Source organism: Rhinopithecus roxellana, chromosome 3 (genome assembly GCF_007565055.1).
Source record: "Rhinopithecus roxellana isolate Shanxi Qingling chromosome 3, ASM756505v1, whole genome shotgun sequence".
NCBI lineage: Eukaryota > Metazoa > Chordata > Mammalia > Primates > Cercopithecidae > Rhinopithecus > Rhinopithecus roxellana.
The window spans coordinates 17,527,225-17,545,744 of NC_044551.1; the positions used below are offsets into that span (position 1 = coordinate 17,527,225).

Consider the following 18,520-nt stretch of genomic DNA (forward strand, 5'->3'; position numbering starts at 1 on the left):
AAAAGTCTGATGATACAAGCTTGTCCAAAGCTTAGACTTGGGCGAGTAAATATACAATGAAGTCCAATCTGGCTGAAGCTTCCCTGTGTTTCTGGGAAATCTGCTTTTGGATTTCCTATTATCTCTGTCAATATATATTAGACTCTGTTTCCTCTGCTGGATCAAAACTCTTGGTGGTCATTGTCCTCCCCGGATAAGGATATTCTCCTAATCACTTGTCACTATGTCTGCCTGGCTAACATCTCCACCAACAGGAAGATCACCTCACTCTCTCTGGGTACCTCATGTCTGCCCCTCCCACAACAGTCCATTTTTCTATGTCCAGCTGCATCAGAGAAGTTGAGTGCTAGACACAATAAGTTAACTATTAAAATAGCTTTCTTTACTTTCCTTCTTCACGGTACATGGTTGGACTGCTTCTGGAGGCTAAGCAGAGCTGAGCCTCAAATGGAAGGACAGAAAATATGAGAGTCTTCAACTGAGGTGAGACAAGAAACAAAGGAGCTTAGTCAGAGAACCAGGAAGTCCCTGCCAGAGACCCTGTTAGCAAAGTAAATGAGGTTAATTAGACATGATGTAATGCTTGAAAGAGCTACGTTTATTGACTACTCTGTGATACACATACTATGTATATTATCCTGTTGAATTCTGACAACAAAGAACATGAGGTTAATACTGTACTCATCTCAATTTTAGATCTGAGAAAATAGTACCTCAGAGGATATTTAGTGGTTCCCCTGGAGCTAATTTGTAAGTAGCAGAGCCATAGTTTAAACCAAGACTGTCTATGACATGAATCCCCCAGCAGTTTTACAGATACAACACCTGATCCTACTTGAATTACCAACTTATAGATAATTGGAATGAGAATTTAAAAACCAAACCAGTGTTAAAAATAGCATACATTTTTTTTTTCTGAAGGTACCGTCCAATCTAAAATTTCTTCAAAGCTTTTATTATGATTAGTAGTCATTAAGTATATAAATACAGAAATAAGAAATGTGATTGCACATATAGTGCCATAATGGCTAAAAATTGTTCCTTGAAACAAAATCTTATTTCATTTGGTTTAATTATCATGTGTCTCGTTCAAAAAATATTGAAAGCCAGGATAGTCTTTATTGAAATGTAACAAGATGATCCCTTGGCTTGAATTAACTTATTTCAGTTAGAGCTTCTTGAAAGATTTTGAAAAAAAGAAGCTCACTTGACTACTCATTTTGGGTTCTCTTTCTCTTAGATCAACAGAGTAGAAGCCTTTGTACAAGGGCAGAGTCTCTCTATGTGTATTTTGTCATTTCATAGGCAACAAATAGTAATTGGACATTGAGTATAGGCCAGGGCACCAGGAAAGATCCAGACAAGTTCCTGACCTTGAATAGCTTATATTCTACTCATTTGAGAAATAAAAATATATAAACAAATAAAGTAGTTATTCATAAGCACTAGATAATGTATAAGCACTATGAGTAAGACAAAGTAATTGTTAGAAAAATGATAAAAATGGAATAGACTGAATTAGCTAGCATGGTCAGGGAATGTCTCCTGAGGAGGTGTCACACTGGAGAGTAGACGGGGAAAAGAAGGAAGCCTGGTGATGATCTGGAGGAAGAGGCCAATGAAATCTTAAGACAAGAAGCCTGGAGGGTATGAGGGCCAGAAAGAATGGATAGGATTAGTGAGAAAGGAAAAGGTGAAAGGACTTGAGTTCAGAAAAATACACAGGAACAAGTAAGTTTAGTAAGTTACAATAGAGGATTTTATTTTTTACGTATTTATTTTTGAGACAGGGTCTTGCTCTGATGCCCAGGCTGAAGTGCAGTGGTGTGATCAGAGCTCACTGGAGCCTTGAAGTGGACTCAAGCAATCATCCTGCCTCAGCCTCTTAAGCAGCTGGGACTGCAGGTGTGGAGGGTTTTATATAAGCAAATTATACACCTAACTTACACTTCCGAAAGATACTCTGTATTGAGGGTCAAAAGTGAGGACAGGAAAACTGGTTTGAAGAACAGTGGAAATATTCATGTGGGAGATGGCAATGGCTAGATTAGGATTGTAACAGTGGCAGTAAAGAAAAGTGGAAGGATTGTAGATATATTTTAGAGAAATATTCCACAGAATTTATTCCTTGAGTGGTTTTAGGATTTGAGTTAAAAATAAAAATGAAGAATCACTCCTAGGTTTTGGGCTTGGGAAACTAATAGGTAATGATACAAAGTACTTAGATGGGGAAAGCTTGATGAGGAACACATTTGGCAATGGATGGTGATATGAATAGCACTATTTGGGTCAAGTTAAGTTTAAGATTGCTATAAGAAATTCAAATGCATATGATGGGAAGGTAGTAGGATATATGAGGATAGAGTCCAGCAAAGAGGTCTGGGCTAATGATTTAAACTTGGCAGTCATTAGCATATTGATGTTATTTCGAGTGATTGCATTAGATATTTTCACCTAAGGTAAAAATGTAACAATAGAAAAAAGGAATCAAGGTCTGAGCCCAGGGTAATTTAAGATTTCTTCAGATGGCAGTAAAAGAGGCTACAGCTCACAAAGATAACCTTACGGAAGCATGTAGGGAAGGCAGTGAAGGAAGAAAAACAAGGTAAGCGTGGTTAGGAGTAATGTCAGCAAGATGGCAGAATAGGATGCTCCAGACTCTCCTTTCTCTCATGGACACACTAATTCAACAATACATGGACTAATTTCCTTTATGATACATCCTGCACTCCAGGTGAGTATGAAATGTGCCACATCAAAGCCAGAAGGAAGATTTTTGGCATCCTCTCACCAGAGTCCCTTCTTCCAGCAGAGTCATGCAATTGGGAAGACACTTTGAGCTCCCAGATTGTCCCCAGAGAGAGAAAGAGGAGACTAGACTGCATGTCCAACATTCTGACTTTTGGAGAAGGCTGCCTAGGGGACTGGCTTTTGTCTCACCTGTAAAAGAGAGCTAATGAGACCCAGAGTATTCTGAATGTCTGGTGGTCACTGAAAACAAAATTGTTGGGCAACTTACTGCCTCTCCAGAGGGTCTGAGGTACAGCTGACAGAAGCCAACACAGTTCAGTAGCTTCTCCCTCAGGAAGGAAAGGGAAAAGTAAAGTATGCAGCCAATGTTCCTGCTTTTTGATGGGATACCCAAGGGATTAGTTTCTGTATATCCTGGCTTTAGGGACTGATAGGACCTGGCAATATTCTAGATGCCTGGGAAGCTCTGAGAATATAAAATAGCAGGTGGTGTGCTGCTTCCTCAGAGGACTCACAGTACAGCAGTCAGGCATCAGAGGGAGTCAGAGATTAAAAGCTCCTGAAAAAATCTAATAAACCTTTCTAATTAGAAATCTATATGCACAGGTCCAGAGAAGACACATCACAGAAAAGGTTTGAGAGTCTTACAGAATCCCTAGTTGGGCTGATTGATGAATGCCTTTCCCTTTACAAATCCAGTCTGTAAAGATTACGGGAGGTGGACTTTTTTCAAGTGCGTAAATACCAACACAAAGGTACAAGAAATAGGAATAAATGGGAAAATAATCAAATTAAACGAATAAAATAAATTTCTAGAAACCAACCTCAAAGAAACAGAGATATGTGAATTACCTGACAAGGAATAAAAATAATCATCATAAGGATGTTCATTAATTCAGGACAACAAGATATACAAAAAATAAAACCCTCATCAAACATAGAAAATATTTTAAAATAACAGAAATTTTGGAGCTGAAGAATGCAATAACTGAACTGAAAAAATCCACTGGAGATAATCAACAGCAGACTTAATCAAGCAGAAAAATATTGCAAACTTGAGGATAGATCATTTGAAATTATCCAGTCAGAGGAACAAAAAGAAAAAAGAATAAAACAGACAGAGGAAATCCTTAAAGATTTATGGAAAAGAATTGAGCAGACCAATATACACATTATGAAATTTAAAAGAGGAAAAATGAGAGACAATGGGGGAAGAAAGCTTATTTAAAGAAATAATGGCCAAAAACTTCCCAAATATGAGGAAGGAAATAGGCATTCAGATTCAAGAAGCTCAAATCTGAGAAACCCAAATAAGTCAATACCAAGACACATTATAATAAAATTGCCAAAATCAAAGACAAAGAAAGCATTTTAAAAATAACAAGGGAAAAGTGACTAGTCACATACAAAGAAAATTCCAGACTATAAGTAGATTTCTCAGCAGAAAACTTGTGAGACAGAAAGAAGTAGAATAATAGCAACCAACCAAGAGCACAATATCTGACAAAATTGTCTTTTAAACATAAAGGAAAGATAAAGCTCTTCCCAGACCAAAAAAAACAAACAAACAAACAAAAAAGCCTAGAAAGTTTATCATCATTAGACCTACCTTAGAAGAAATGCTAAAGGGAGTTCATTAAGTTGAAATGAAAACATGCTAAATAGTAATGTAAAAGCATAGGAAACTATGTAACTTAATGGTAAAGATAAATATAGAGATAAATACAGAATACTATAATACTATAATGATATGTAAATCACTTTCAATTCAGGTATAAGAGTTAAAAGATAAGAATATTAAAAATAACTTATAGTTATAAAAATATATTAATGGATAGAAAATATAAAAATATAATTTATGACATTGGTAACAAAGTATGTGCAGGGAGAAGTAGAGATTTTATATGTGTTTTAAGTTTTTTTTAATGTAAATAAAGTATTATAAGATATTTCATGTAAAACTAATGGTAGCCACAAAGAAAAAATATACAGAAGATACAAGAAAAGAGAGAAAAAAATCAAAGAGTATTACTACAAAAAAATCAATAAACCCAAATGAAGATAGCAATGGTGGAAAAGAGGTATGAAAAAGTTACAAGACGATAAGAAAGACACAATTAACAAGACAGCAATAGTAAGTCTTTTCCTATACAATTTTTTAAAAATGTAATTAAACAGCAAGAACAACAATTCGTAAGATATATGTGCTGTCTACAAGACTTGCTTTAGATTTGAGAAAATACATAGGCTGAAAGTGAATAGAAAAATATATTCCAGGCAAATGGTAACTAAAAGAGAATGAGAGTGGACATATTTATATCAGACAAAATAGATTTTAAGTCAAATATTGCTGCAAGAGACAAAGAAGCTCATTATATGATGATATAATTTGATGAGTCAAGTCAACTAGGAAGATATAGCAATTATAAATATATGCACACCCAGTATCAGAAACCTAAATATATAAAGCAGTGACGTAACTGAAGAAAGAGATAGACAACATACAATAATAGGAAAAAAATTCATATCCTACATTTAATAATGGATTAATTATCCAGACAGAAAATCATGAAGGAATTGGACTTCAACTACAGTTTAGACAAAATGAACCTAACAAACATATATAGAACGTTCTATTTAACAACAGTAGAATACACATTCTTTTCAAGCACACATGGAATGTTCTTCAAGATTGATCACACAATAGACCGCCAAAAAAATCTTAACAAATTTAAGAATACTGAAATTATACCTAGTATCTTCTTCAAGTATCTTCTTCAACTACAACTAATAGCAGATGGAAAGCTGGAAAATTCACAAATGTGTGGAAATTAAACAATGCACCCTTTAACAACCAGTTGATCAAACAAGAAATCAAAAGGGAATTTTAAAAAATTATCTTGAGACAAAAAAGGCGAGATGAAAACACATCATTTCAAAACGTATGGAATGCAACAAAAGCAGTACCAAGAGATAAATTTACAGTAATAAATGCCTACACTAAAAAAGATAAAAACCTTAATCTAATTCTATACCTCAAGGAATTAGAAAAAGAATAGCAAACTAAGCCAAATTTAGTAGAATTAAGGAAATCATAAAGATTAGAGCAGAAATAAATAAAATAGAGAATAGAAAAGGCAGTAGAAAAAATCAACACTAGGAATTTTTTGAAAAGATAAACATAATTGACATTTAGCTAAAGAAAGAAAGAGAGAAGATTCAAATAAACAAAATCAAAATTGAAAGAGAAGACATTACAACTAATTCCATGGAAAAGATTATAAGATGCTACTATAAACAATTATATATCAAAAAATGGGAAAAACCAGAAGAAATGAATAAATTCTTAGAAACATACAACCTATTGAAACTGAATCATGAGGAAATGGAAAATGTGAACAGCCCTATAATAGTAAGGAGATTGATTCAGTTGCTAAAATCTCTCAACAAAGAAAAGCCCAGAACCAGATGGTTTAAAGGTGAATTCTACTAGAATTAATGCCATTCCTTCTCGCACTCTTCCAAAAAAAACTGAAGAGAAGTGAACACTTCTAAATTCATTCTATGAGATCAGCATTACACTGATACCAAAGGCAGACAAAAACACTGCCAGAAGAGAGCACTATAGACCAATATCCCTAATAAATGCAAACATGAATAAATATGAATAAATTATCAATAAAATACTAGGAAACTGAATTCAACAGCACATTAGAAGAATCATACACCATGATTAAGTGGGATTTATCCATTGTAGGCAAAAATGATTCAACATATAAAAATCAATTAATGTGATACACCATGTTAACAGAATGAAGGATAAAAATAACATGATCATATCAATAGATGCAGAAAAAACATTTGATAAAATTCAACATCTTTTCATGATAAAAATGCTCAATAAATTAGATATAAAAGAAATATACCTCGACACAATAAAAGCCACATATGACAAGCCCATAGTCATACTCAATAGTGAAAGTTTAAGGCTTTCCCTATAAGATCAGGAAGAAGGCAGGGATGGCCATTATTACCACTTCTATTTAACAAAATACTATACACCCTAGTGAGAGTAGTTATATTAAAAAAGAAAAGAAAAAGAAGGAAAAGGTATCTAAATAGAAAAGGAAGAAGCAAAATTGTCTCTATAGATAACATGATTTTATATGTAAAAACCTAGATTCCAATAAATAAATAAATTTGTTAGAATTAATAAGTGAATCTAGTACATTGCAGAAGATAAGATCAACATTAAAAATCAGTTGTGTTTTTATACACTAAAAATAAACAGTCTGAAAAGAAAATTAAGAAAACAATCCCACTTACAATATTATCAAAAAGAACAAAATACTTAGGAATAAAGTTAACAAAGGAGACAAAAGACTTCACTGAAAATTGCAAAGCATTGCAGAAAGAAATTAAAGAAGACACAAACAAATGAAAAGTCATCATATGTTCATGGACTGGAAGATTTAATATTGCTCAAATATTACTACTCCCCAAAGCAATCTACAGATTTAATGCAATCCTTATGAAAAGCTCATGGCCTTTTACAAAAAGAGAAAAAATAATCCTAAATTTATATGGAACCGCATAGGACTCCAAAAACCCTCATAGTTTTGAGAAAGGAAAACAAAGCTGGAGGCCTCATACTTTCTGATTTGAAAACATACTACAGAGCACAGTAATCAAAACAGTATGGTTCTGGCAGAAAGAACAACATATAGACCAATAAAGCAGAATAGAGACCAGAAATAAAACCTCACATACACGATTAACTTATCTTTGACAAGATACCAAGAATATGCAATGAGGAAAGGATAGTCTCTTTAACAAAGGTGTTGGGAAACTAGATATCCACATGAAAAATAATGATTTTGGATCCTTATCTTACACTGTACACAAAAATCAACTCAAAATGAAAAGGACATGAATAGACATTTTTCAAAAGAAGATATACAAGTGGTCAACATATATATACACACACACATACACTTTACATATATACACTTATATATATAAAGTGTGTATATATAAAGTACATATGTGTATATATATAAAGTATATATACACACTTTATATACATACACTTACATATATAAAGTGTGTATATATATAAAGTTCCATATCACTAATTATCAAAGAAATGCAAATTAAAAGTGCAATGAGATATCATCTTACACCAGTTGGAATGATTATTGTCAAAAAGACAAAAAACAATAGATGTTGGCAAGGATGCAGAGAAAAGACAAGTCTTAGACACTGTTGGTGGGTATGTAAATTAGTACAGCCTCTATGGAAAATAGTATGGCTATTTCTCAAAGAACTAAAAATAGAACTACCATTCAATCCAGCAACCCCATACTGGTCATCTACCCAAATGAAAAGAATTCACTACATCAAAAAAAAAAAAAAAAAAAAAAGAAGAAGAAGAAGAAGATCACCTGCACTCATAATGTTTATCTCTGTGCTATTCACAATAGCCAAGATATGGAATCAAACTAGTGTCCAACAATAGATGATTGGATAAAGAAAAGGTGGCATATATACACAACAGAATACTATAATATGCAGCCATAAAAAATAATAAGGTCACTTCTTTTGCAGCAACATGAATGGAAGTAGAGGTCACACTGTAAATGAAACAAGCCAGACGCAGAAAGACAAATATTGCATGTTCTCACTCACAAGTGGGTGCTAAAATATGTGTACGTATGGATGTAGCAAGCGGGATGATAGATAATGGAAACTCAGAAGAGTAAGGGGATAAAAGGGGAGAGATAATGAGAAATTACTTAATGGTTACAATGTACGTTATTTGGATGACAGATACCCTAAAAGCCTGACTTGACCATTATTCAATCTATACAATTTTATCCCATAAATGTGTACATTATATATATACACACACACACACACACACACAACTTAAACATAAGACCTGAAACTGTAAAACTCCTGGAAGAAAATGTAGGAGGAAAGATTTATGAAATTGGGTTTGACAATGAGTTTTTGGAAATGAAATCAAAGCCACAGGTACCAAAAGCATAAATAAACAAGTGGAACTACATCTAACTAAAAAGCCTCTCTGCAGCAAAAGAAATAATCAACAGAATGAAATAGGAGAAAATATTTGCAAGCCATATATATGAAAAGGGGTTAATTTCCAAAAATATATAAGGAATTCCTACAATTCAATAGCAGAAACTAAATAACCCTATTAAAACTAGACAAAGAACAAATATAGACATTTCTCCAAAGAAGACATGAAATAGCTAAGAGGATTATGAAACTCAAAAATCATTAATCACCAGGGAAATGAAAATAAAAACCACAGTGGGATATCACCTAATACCTGTTAGGATGGTTACTATCAAAAATATATAAAATAATAAATGTTAGCAAGGATGTAGAGAAATTGAAATTCTGTTAGTGGAAATGTAAAATTGTGCAGCCTCTATAGAGAACAGAATGGAATTACCTCAAAATTTCAAAGATAGAACTACCACATGATCCAGCAATCCCACTTTGGGGTATTTATCCAAAAGAATTGAAATTGAGATCTTGAATCGGGATTTCTATTCTCACTGCAATAAACTTCAGTATTGTTCACAATCTAAATGTATATCAACAGATGAATGGATTAATAAATATGGCATATACATACAAATGTACTATTATTCAGTCATAAAAAGAAGAAAATCCTGTCATATGCTACCACATGGGTAAACCTTGAAGACATTATGTGAAGTGAAATAAATTAGTCACAAAAGGACAAATACTGCATGATTCCACTTAGATGAGGTATCTAATAGTCAAACTCATTGAAGCAGAGAGCGGAATGGTGGTTGCCAGAGACAGAGAGGAGAGAGGGGGAAAAGAGAAGTTTCTATTCAACAGGTGTCAAGTTTTAGTCATGCAAGATAAAAAAGTTCTAGAGGTCTGCTGTACAATATTGTACTTACAGGTAGCAACACTGTATTGTATACTTAAAATTTTAAGAAGTAAATTTCATGTTATGGATGTTATGGTTTTATCATAATAAAAAAAAAAATGAGGTGTGCTAAGAAGCCAAAGGAAGAACATGTTTCATGAAGAAAGGTGTGGTGAACCACATCAATGTTGCTGAAAGGTCAAATAAGATGACAGAGAAGTAACCATTACCTTTGGCAAAATACAGATCATTGGCTACCTTGATAAGAACAATTAATGAGATTAGTATAGACTAGGGAGAGAAAGAGATATAACAACCTGAAGGCAGACAAGATATTTTTACAAGAATAAGAGAAATAGTTTACTGATTGAGGGGCAGGTGTGGTAACAATTTTTTTTTTTTACAAGGGGCATTATTACATATATTTGTGTGCTGACTGGAATGATCCCATAGAGGTAGAGAAAAATGACACAGAAAAGAGAGAGTGGATAAATTCAAAAGTAAGCTTTGAACAGATTTGTGTGGATGGGATCCAGAACACAAGTGGGAAAACTTAGCTTAGGTATGAGCAGGTCCAGGTCTTCCTCTTATCTAAAGGAATTCCAAAGTATATAGAAATAGATGCATTGTAGGTTCAATGGTGGAAAACTGAGGAAGATCTTGTCTGTTTGCATCCAGTTTTTAAATATAAAATCAGAGGTGAAGTAATCAGTTTAGAAGAGGTGGCAAAGAGGAATTAATAGGATAAAATTATGTGTGTGTGTGTGTGTGTGTGTGTGTGATTTAACCTTTTCTTGATGGGTCAGAGCACATTCATTAACTGTGAATGTGCTTTAATACAATGGAGCCCTTTCTTTAATATAAAATAAGATGTGATGTAATCAGTACAGATCAAGTAGGAAGAAGGTGCTGATTTGAGAATCAAGAAGAGGTATAAAATTCTCATCTTAGAGAACAAGAAATGAATTTACTAGGGAAGTGTAGTAAGTCTCTCTGTCTGTATTGAATACCCATTTAAAATTTCTGGTCAGAAATTTCCAGTGAGTCCAGTCATCCAAGCTGTGTAATTTCTCACCAACAATGTTCATCCACTGAAGTTTTCTAGTATCTGAGTAATTAGAAAGTTGAGTTTAACTGAATTGGGGTTTTCCAGGTACATAGAAGAGAAAAAGTGAGACAAGAGCATTAAGATAATTTCCAAAGGTGGGAATCTCATGTTGGATCAAGAAATTTGGCTTTATCAGAAGAGAAATGAGGACACGAAGGGGTGATGAAGACTAAACAGGACTTCACATTCTGTAGCCTTCTTCTCTAGCAGTATTCATGGCAGGAGCTTTACATCCCCTGACAACCTTTTCTTGAGAAAGGGCCAGGAGAGGTCACATGGGTGTGTATTTAGGGCTAACTTCTCTCTAAGGCAGCTGTGGTTATCTTCCTCTTACTCTTCTTCCTCCTCTAAATGGCAACATGGGTGTATGGCCTGAGACATGCATTGAAGATAAGTCCTATTTGCCCAGTAGGACTACAAGGGCATCTTTCTCTCCACTACCTAACAAGCCATAGGGGGTTCCAGGAAAGCATAGCAGGAAATTAAGATGACCATTTATCATAATCCACTTTGCCTCATGAAATGAACATTTTTCAAGTGAATGGAGGAACCAAATTTTTCTTTATAATGATAATTAAGGATAAATGTGACTGCTTCGTAAAAATTAACTCACAGAAAGAATTCTTCTATGTAAAAAATAACATTAGCTGGCATTTAAGATAGAGTGTTGTAAGAGCTGTCCACTCCCAGGATCTGTAATGAAATATAGGAACATAACAAGAGCGCATCTAACAAATCCGTGGGCCATCTGTTTCAGTACCTGACCTCCGGAGGTGACTAATCCTGGCTGCTTCTCAAGAATATTTAACTATCGCCTCCTGCCCCTCTCTTACTGACCTATCTTCCTCTCTTAATAGAGCATAATAAAAACATATGGTACTGTGAAAAGCTTCTGGCAGCGAAATTCCATCTGAACCACGATTAAATTTTTTGTTCACATTTCCCTTCCTTCTGGAATATACGATATAGATAATTTTTTGGTCCCCACTCTTCTGAGATCGATTTGAACCCTATCCAAACCAGAAGAAATGAGAAGAGTCTATAAACTTCTTGAGGACATTAATTTCAATGATTACGTCTAGGACTTCCTTGAGTGCTCATCATGGTGGCATGTTCTCTGGTTTCCAAAAACTAATACTTTTGAGCGAGAGGCATCCTCACTGGTGGTAATAGTTAAGTTTTCCAGAAAACAGAGCTTTCCCCTTTAACAACAGGAATTAAAATGTGTGTGTGTGCACGTGTGTGTGTATGTGTGTGTGTGTGTGAATGATTTAACCTTTTCTTGATGGGTCAGAGCACATCAATTAGCTACTAATGTGCTTTCATACAATGGAGCCCTTAGGGATTACTTTAGGGACATGGGATTAATTGGCTCTGTTTACATTATCCCAGCCTGCTCAGTGGGAAAAATATAGACCCTAGCTGTGCTCCCACTCTAGATTTGTCTAAAGGAATGATTACATTGCACCCACTGGAAGTTTACTTATAGGAAAAATCAAGACGCTTCCTGAAAAAGAAGTTTTCTTAAGAGGAAGTCAATACAAACACATATGTGCAGATGCAGAGAGTGAGCTAACATTGAGCATAATGCAGAGTACAGAACAAAATTTGTCCCACATATTTTTCCTCTGCCCAGCCACATAAAATCATACCTTAGTCCCCGGGCAATGGAGCAACAACAAAATAATCAATATAAACCAGGCAAAAAGATGCCTGGTTTTGGCAGTGCCAGCACTCAGGGCTTCAGCAGTGATGGCAGAGTCAGCAATAGATGTTGGCATCAGCAGCTTCCACAACGGGGGACCAAGCTCTGGGAGCCTTTGACTCTTGTTAGACATTAACATGCTCAATGTTGGGCCTCTGCAGACACAGAATACGCTCTGGAGGAGCTATTAGTAGTGTTAGTGATATTCGGGGCATCAAACTATAGAAGCACAGTTTCTCTATATGTCAAAGGAGCAAGGGTGACAACTCTCCAAAGCTTTCCTAAAACAGGAAAGAAGGAAAATGACAGATACCATGTTGTAGCCTAAAGGACTAGTTTCTCAATCCAGCCCAAATGACTGGTTTGTAGATCATACTTAAGAATCCATCCAGATTTTTTAAATTATTTGGAAGTTCATTGAGGTGGTATTTGGGAGGAGTTGAACAACTGACAGTTGCTGTGATTCTGATTTTACTTTTGGACTGATAAAGTGTAGAGAACACTATGTTTTGTGTCAGTGTATCTCCATTTGTTAGTCTTCCCTCATAAATATTCCCTATTGTCATTAATGATGTACGACACTCAACAGTTTTCATCTTCTTTATAATTTACTCTTTCTATTCTCATTGGGTAGAGTTGGAATTAAATATGACTAAATAAACTCTAAGTAAGGGTATAATAAATCTTTATATGAGTAAAGTTTATGAGCCTTAATTTATGAACATTGTGATATCCATTTAAGCAATTGGGACTGTGTGTGTGTGTGTGTGTGTGTGTGTGTGTGTGTGTGTGTGTGTGTGTGAAGTTTAACTATTTTAGAACAATTATAGTATCAAACAACTGACATCCAATCTAGTGGATTATAAACTGTTATATATGCTTGTACTCCATGTAAGCTATGCTTCAAATAAATGACATGTGACTTGCCAACACAAACAAGATAGGTCATTTTCTATTGAAAACCAATTTACTGGCTGGGCGCGGTGGCTCAAGCCTGTAATCCCAGCACTTTGGGAGGCTGAGACGGGCGGATCATGAGGTCAGGAGATCGAGACCATCCTGGCTAACCCGGTGAAACCCCGTCTCTACTAAAAAAATAAAAAAAATTAGCCGGGCGAGGTGGTGGGCGCCTGTAGTCCCAGCTACTCGGGAGGCTGAGGCAGGAGAATGGCGTAAACCCGGGAGGCAGAGCTTGCAGTGAGCTGAGATCTGGCCACTGCACTCCAGCCTGGGTGACAGAGCGAGACTCCATCTCAAAAAAAAAAAAAAAAAAAAAAAAAAAGAACACCAATTTACTGTTTACCTTTAATGTTGATGCTTTTGATGGCTTTCTGATGCTACATTTTGCATTATTTCATGATGCCACTTTTACTCAAGAACAATATTGCAAAGTTCTAGCTTATAGATAAAATGAATCAACCTGCAACTTATACCAGAAGGAGCTGGTCTTATGCACAACAAAGAATGACTCCAAATGAACAAAGAACCAATATAGAGATGTTTCCTAAATTGGCATTAGGGATCACTAGCATCACCAGATGAGCTGATTTTAAGTGCTATGAATGGCCAATAAGAAGCAGCAGGACTTTAAGGAAATGAGAGGAAAGATTTTACTTTTATCACAGTGACCTAATTTGAAGAGTTAAGTAGCAATTAAATCACATTTACTGCTCAAGGTACATGATGACCTGTAATGTCAGTTATCAGAAATGTCCCTAACTTGTGCAATTAGCTTTGAGTCAAATATGGTGTTCTGACTTTAGGCCTGATTATAAATTTGGAAACATGTATAGACTGCATGGTGCAATAGAAAGGGCCTAGTAAAAAATGTATATTTAAATTTGGCTCTGACATTTACATAAAAGCCCTCTTTAGAGATACACTAAAGCAGTTTTCTCAAACTTTAAATGTGTACATAAATCATCTAGGGATTTTGTTGAAATGTAGATTGTAATTAAATAGATCTGATGTGTGATGCATGGAGTCTGAGATGCAGCATTTCTACCAAGCCCACATGTATGCTGATGCTGTTGGTCCCTGAACCAACTTTGAGTACCAAAGTCTTAGAAAATTATTGTTAGAATGGGGAAAAGGCACATGTGTGCATAGGAAGACACTTTGTGAATGGTAAAATAGCATATATAACAGTTTACATTGATTAAAAATAGTCAAGGATTCAATTCATCAGAAAAGTCCTAGTAGAACAAATTGTGTTTCAGATACTGTTCAATTTTTCCTTTTTCACAAAACCAAAAACAAAACTGGGAATTAGAGAGGCAGAACAAGAGAGATATTCATCCTAAACAATATTGTTGCTTTTTTACTCTCTTGAAAGATTCACTTCTGTATCACTATCCACTAAAAAATGGGGTGGGAGGTGGGAACTGCTCTTGTTTTGTTCTTTAGAAGTTTGCACAATTAGACCCAGTACCAGATACATCCTAGAGATTGACTTGTTCCAAGTAAAATAGAAATAGAAAATTACAAAGAGGAGGAAGATGGTTGGCTCCAGGAACACAGGCAGCAACAAGAAGGGATCACTGTTAGGGGAAGAAATTAAAAACTAGTAAATCAGACACAAGAACAGAGACTCAGACGCAGATTACCAACACCTTACTTGTTCCCATGATGAACCTCTTGACAATAGTTCTGGAGCCACCATGATTACAGAGTTAGAACTCTGCTTCAGAGAAATTGAATTTTCATCAGTCTCACTTTTACCTAAATTTTATACTTGGTCTTCCTGCTCCCATCTCTGTTTATGCTCTGTTTAAACTCAGAGCTGTTTAAACACTTAGCTTCCCTTAGTGAACCTGTTGTTTCTCATTGATGTTTGCATTTTCTAAAAGAAATGAACAAATTTCACAGGCACAGTTATTGATTTATAAAGCATTTCTGGGCCGGGCACGGTGGCTCAAGCCTGTAATCCCACCACTTTGGGAGGCCGAGGCGGACGGATCACGAGGTCAGGAGATCGAGACCATCCTGGCTAATACGGTGAAACCCCGTCTCTACTAAAAAAAATACAAAAAACTAGCCAGGCGAGTTGGCGGGCGCCTGTAGTCCCAGCTACTCCGGAGGCTGAGGCAGGAGAATGGCGTGAACCCGGGAGGCGGAGCTTGCAGTGAGCTGAGATCTGGCCAGTGCACTCCAGCCTGGGCGGCAGAGTGAGACTCCGTCTCAAAAAAAAAATAAATAAATAAAAAAAAATAAAAAATAAAATAAAGCATTTCTGTGTTCCTTATCTAAAGTACAATCAACAGTTCCCTGTTGAAGAAAACATAGATTCTTTCTGAGTTTCCAGTCCCACAACATTTTGGCCAATATTTTATTATTACATGGTCAGTTTACTACACTATATGAAAAAGATTTTTATCACATATTAGAGAACACAAAGCAGACCCCTCCCATGGGTTGAACTTTCCAATCTTTTAGATTTTGGACAGAATGACTCTCTGTCACACATGCATATTACCAACACCTTACTTGTTCCCATGATGAACCTCTTGACAATAGTTCTGGAGCCACCATGATTACAGAGTTAGAACTCTGCTTCAGAGAAACTGAATTTTCATCAGTCTCACTTTTACCTAAATTTTATACTTTGTCTTCCTGCTCCCATCTCTGTTTATGCTCTCTCACCTGCTTATAGTGAAGGGCAGTATCATTCATAATCCAAAATGCCATTATTAAACAAATATGCATGAATGAACACTTAAGTTTAGTGCCATCAGAGAGAGAAAGAAATGATAAACAAGGCTGAAATTCGAGTAACTGTCAATGTGTTCTGGCTGTGTCATTTCTTTAAAAAATAAATTCAAAGTGAAATACTAACACCAATTACTAACTTAATTCCTCAGTCCAGTCAATATCAATCATATCATGGAGCCATTTAAATGCAAAACAGCTATTGAGAGATTACTCTGAAAGTATTCAAAATGCAGAGATTTGAGAAATATTTAAAGACACCAGAACTGTGCTCTGGTGGGGAATATCACACAGCTGCACGTTGTTTTCTTCTGTAACTCTGGGTAATCTGGGTCAGCTGCCCCAGGTGGGTAGCCTTATAATTAGGCAGCTCTTCATTTTCCAGCCGCTTTACCTAAGAAAACCTGAAGCTTTGAGGATGACTGAGCAGCAGTTCCCCTCAACAGAAACACTTGTGTGGTGCACCAGGAGTGGTTTTAAATGGTGGAGATAATTACTTAATTTGAGCTGTAGCAACTGGCCAAGTAAACATGTAGCAGCCAGGAAGCTATTAGCATGATTTTAAGGCAATTATTCCATTAGTGTTTAATAGTCTCCAATTAGTCTTCTCTGACTATCAAAGTTTGAATATCTTTTTTTCCTCCAAAAATTCTCAGTGCTGAATAATGCAAAAAGGTGCCAAACCTGTTTTTAAACCTGGTTTTTTACATGTGTGGATCTTCCAAACCAATTTACAGAAACATGGGGGTATTCAGGAGTATAGATTTGATGAAATATGTTGTGTCTATTTTTTTCTTACAAGTATTGGAGTGAGAAGGAGAAGTTTTACAGGGGATCCATTTGAGTGTAATACCAAGAGGAGTTGGGAAAACAATATAAATTCTCATGGAAGCCCAATGCCATCATCATCTTCATGTCTGTACTCTAAGATCACCCAGATACCAAAATCTCTCACTTCAGGTTTTTATTTTGTCCATGGGAGGAAAGGAAAATTACTCTGTTCCCACTAATGCTTTCTTCCTTGTTTCTTAACCCTGGTTAGTCACAGTTGCTGCTGAATCATCCAGATACAAATCAAAAAGCCTTTCCCTCCAAAATTCATAGGGTATCTTCCCAAAGGTCCAATTAAGGGGTCAGATCCCTGAACTGATAGGGAACTTCATTTGTCTTTGCTTAGCTTCAGTTTTTTCATCTGTGACATGGAGGTAATAGTGCCAGCACTGCCTGCTTTATGGGGTTTTGGAAGGATTATGTGAGCTGGTGTACATAACAGAGATTGTAAAGTGAAATATTACAGAAATGTAAGGTAGACTCAAAAAGGTATCATACCATCTCTCAAAACTAGATAAGAAAACTTAGGCTTTTAATCCTGTATGTCTAGAGAGTCACCTGCCAGAAGGTTTGCATCACAGTGATTGCCCTTCTTACCTTCTATGCATATAAAAACATTCAGAGGAGACCATGTGAAAGAAACTGTCAAAAATCCAAATAAAAATGAAGAAGGAAAAGGAATGCGAATGCCTGTAGAAGAGAGAATGGAGTTATGCCAAAGTTGTGCTTTCTACTGTCTCCTTGAAAAGAGCAATCCCCAGGCTCACCTAGGTAGCAGAGTAAGTGCTGCATGGAGAACCTCGGGTTGGTTCTTTTCCTTGGAGATCCCTGGCCCTTAGGAAGCTATCTGTTGAAGAAGGACAAAAGGAGATAGCTCCTTCTGTGGATAGCACTTGTAGCAGAGACTGTGCCTGCCATTGCTGTCAAATATTCACTTGACTAACAACCATTGATTTGAGGGACTAATCAATGGCAGCACTGTTGGTTGAAGCATCTAGTGATTTTCAAAATAACCCTTCTTTTGTTTTTGTTTTTGTTGTGTTTTGTTCTTTATTATGTTTTCCTCCAATAGCTGAGAGGGGGCGCTGGATGGAGCAGATCAAGAGGAGGTAGACCAGAACGTTGAATTTAATAATCCAGCTTAGTTCAGGGCCAGAAGTGGACTGTTCATGAGTAATTTGCCCTCCAGCCCAGCTCTGAAAAGATCAGGTGTGTGCTCCCGTAGCCCAACTGCATAGCCAAATTGCTAATAAAGTATGGCCGTGTCCCCAGCTGTCATTGTTGTAAACTGTCTGAAACAACCCTCACTCCTGGATACCTGATCTGGGGGTTGCTAGAATCTCCCACCCTAGAAACCTGCCCAGTCTATGGTCCAAGTCGCACACATCAAGCCGAAGCTTCTTGATCCCTCAGGTCTCTTCCTCGCTTTGTCCACGCTTCTTTCCTTCTACGCTGTCTGAACACATTCTCAGTCACCTTTTCC

General features: G+C 36.1%; 1 protein-coding gene across 1 annotated transcript in view; it reads right to left on the reverse strand.

The window, feature by feature from the left end:
• Positions 1-18,520, reverse strand: part of PLCXD3 (phosphatidylinositol specific phospholipase C X domain containing 3) — a 216,004-nt gene that overhangs the window by 196,461 nt on the left and 1,023 nt on the right. The gene's annotated exons all lie outside the window — the stretch shown is intronic.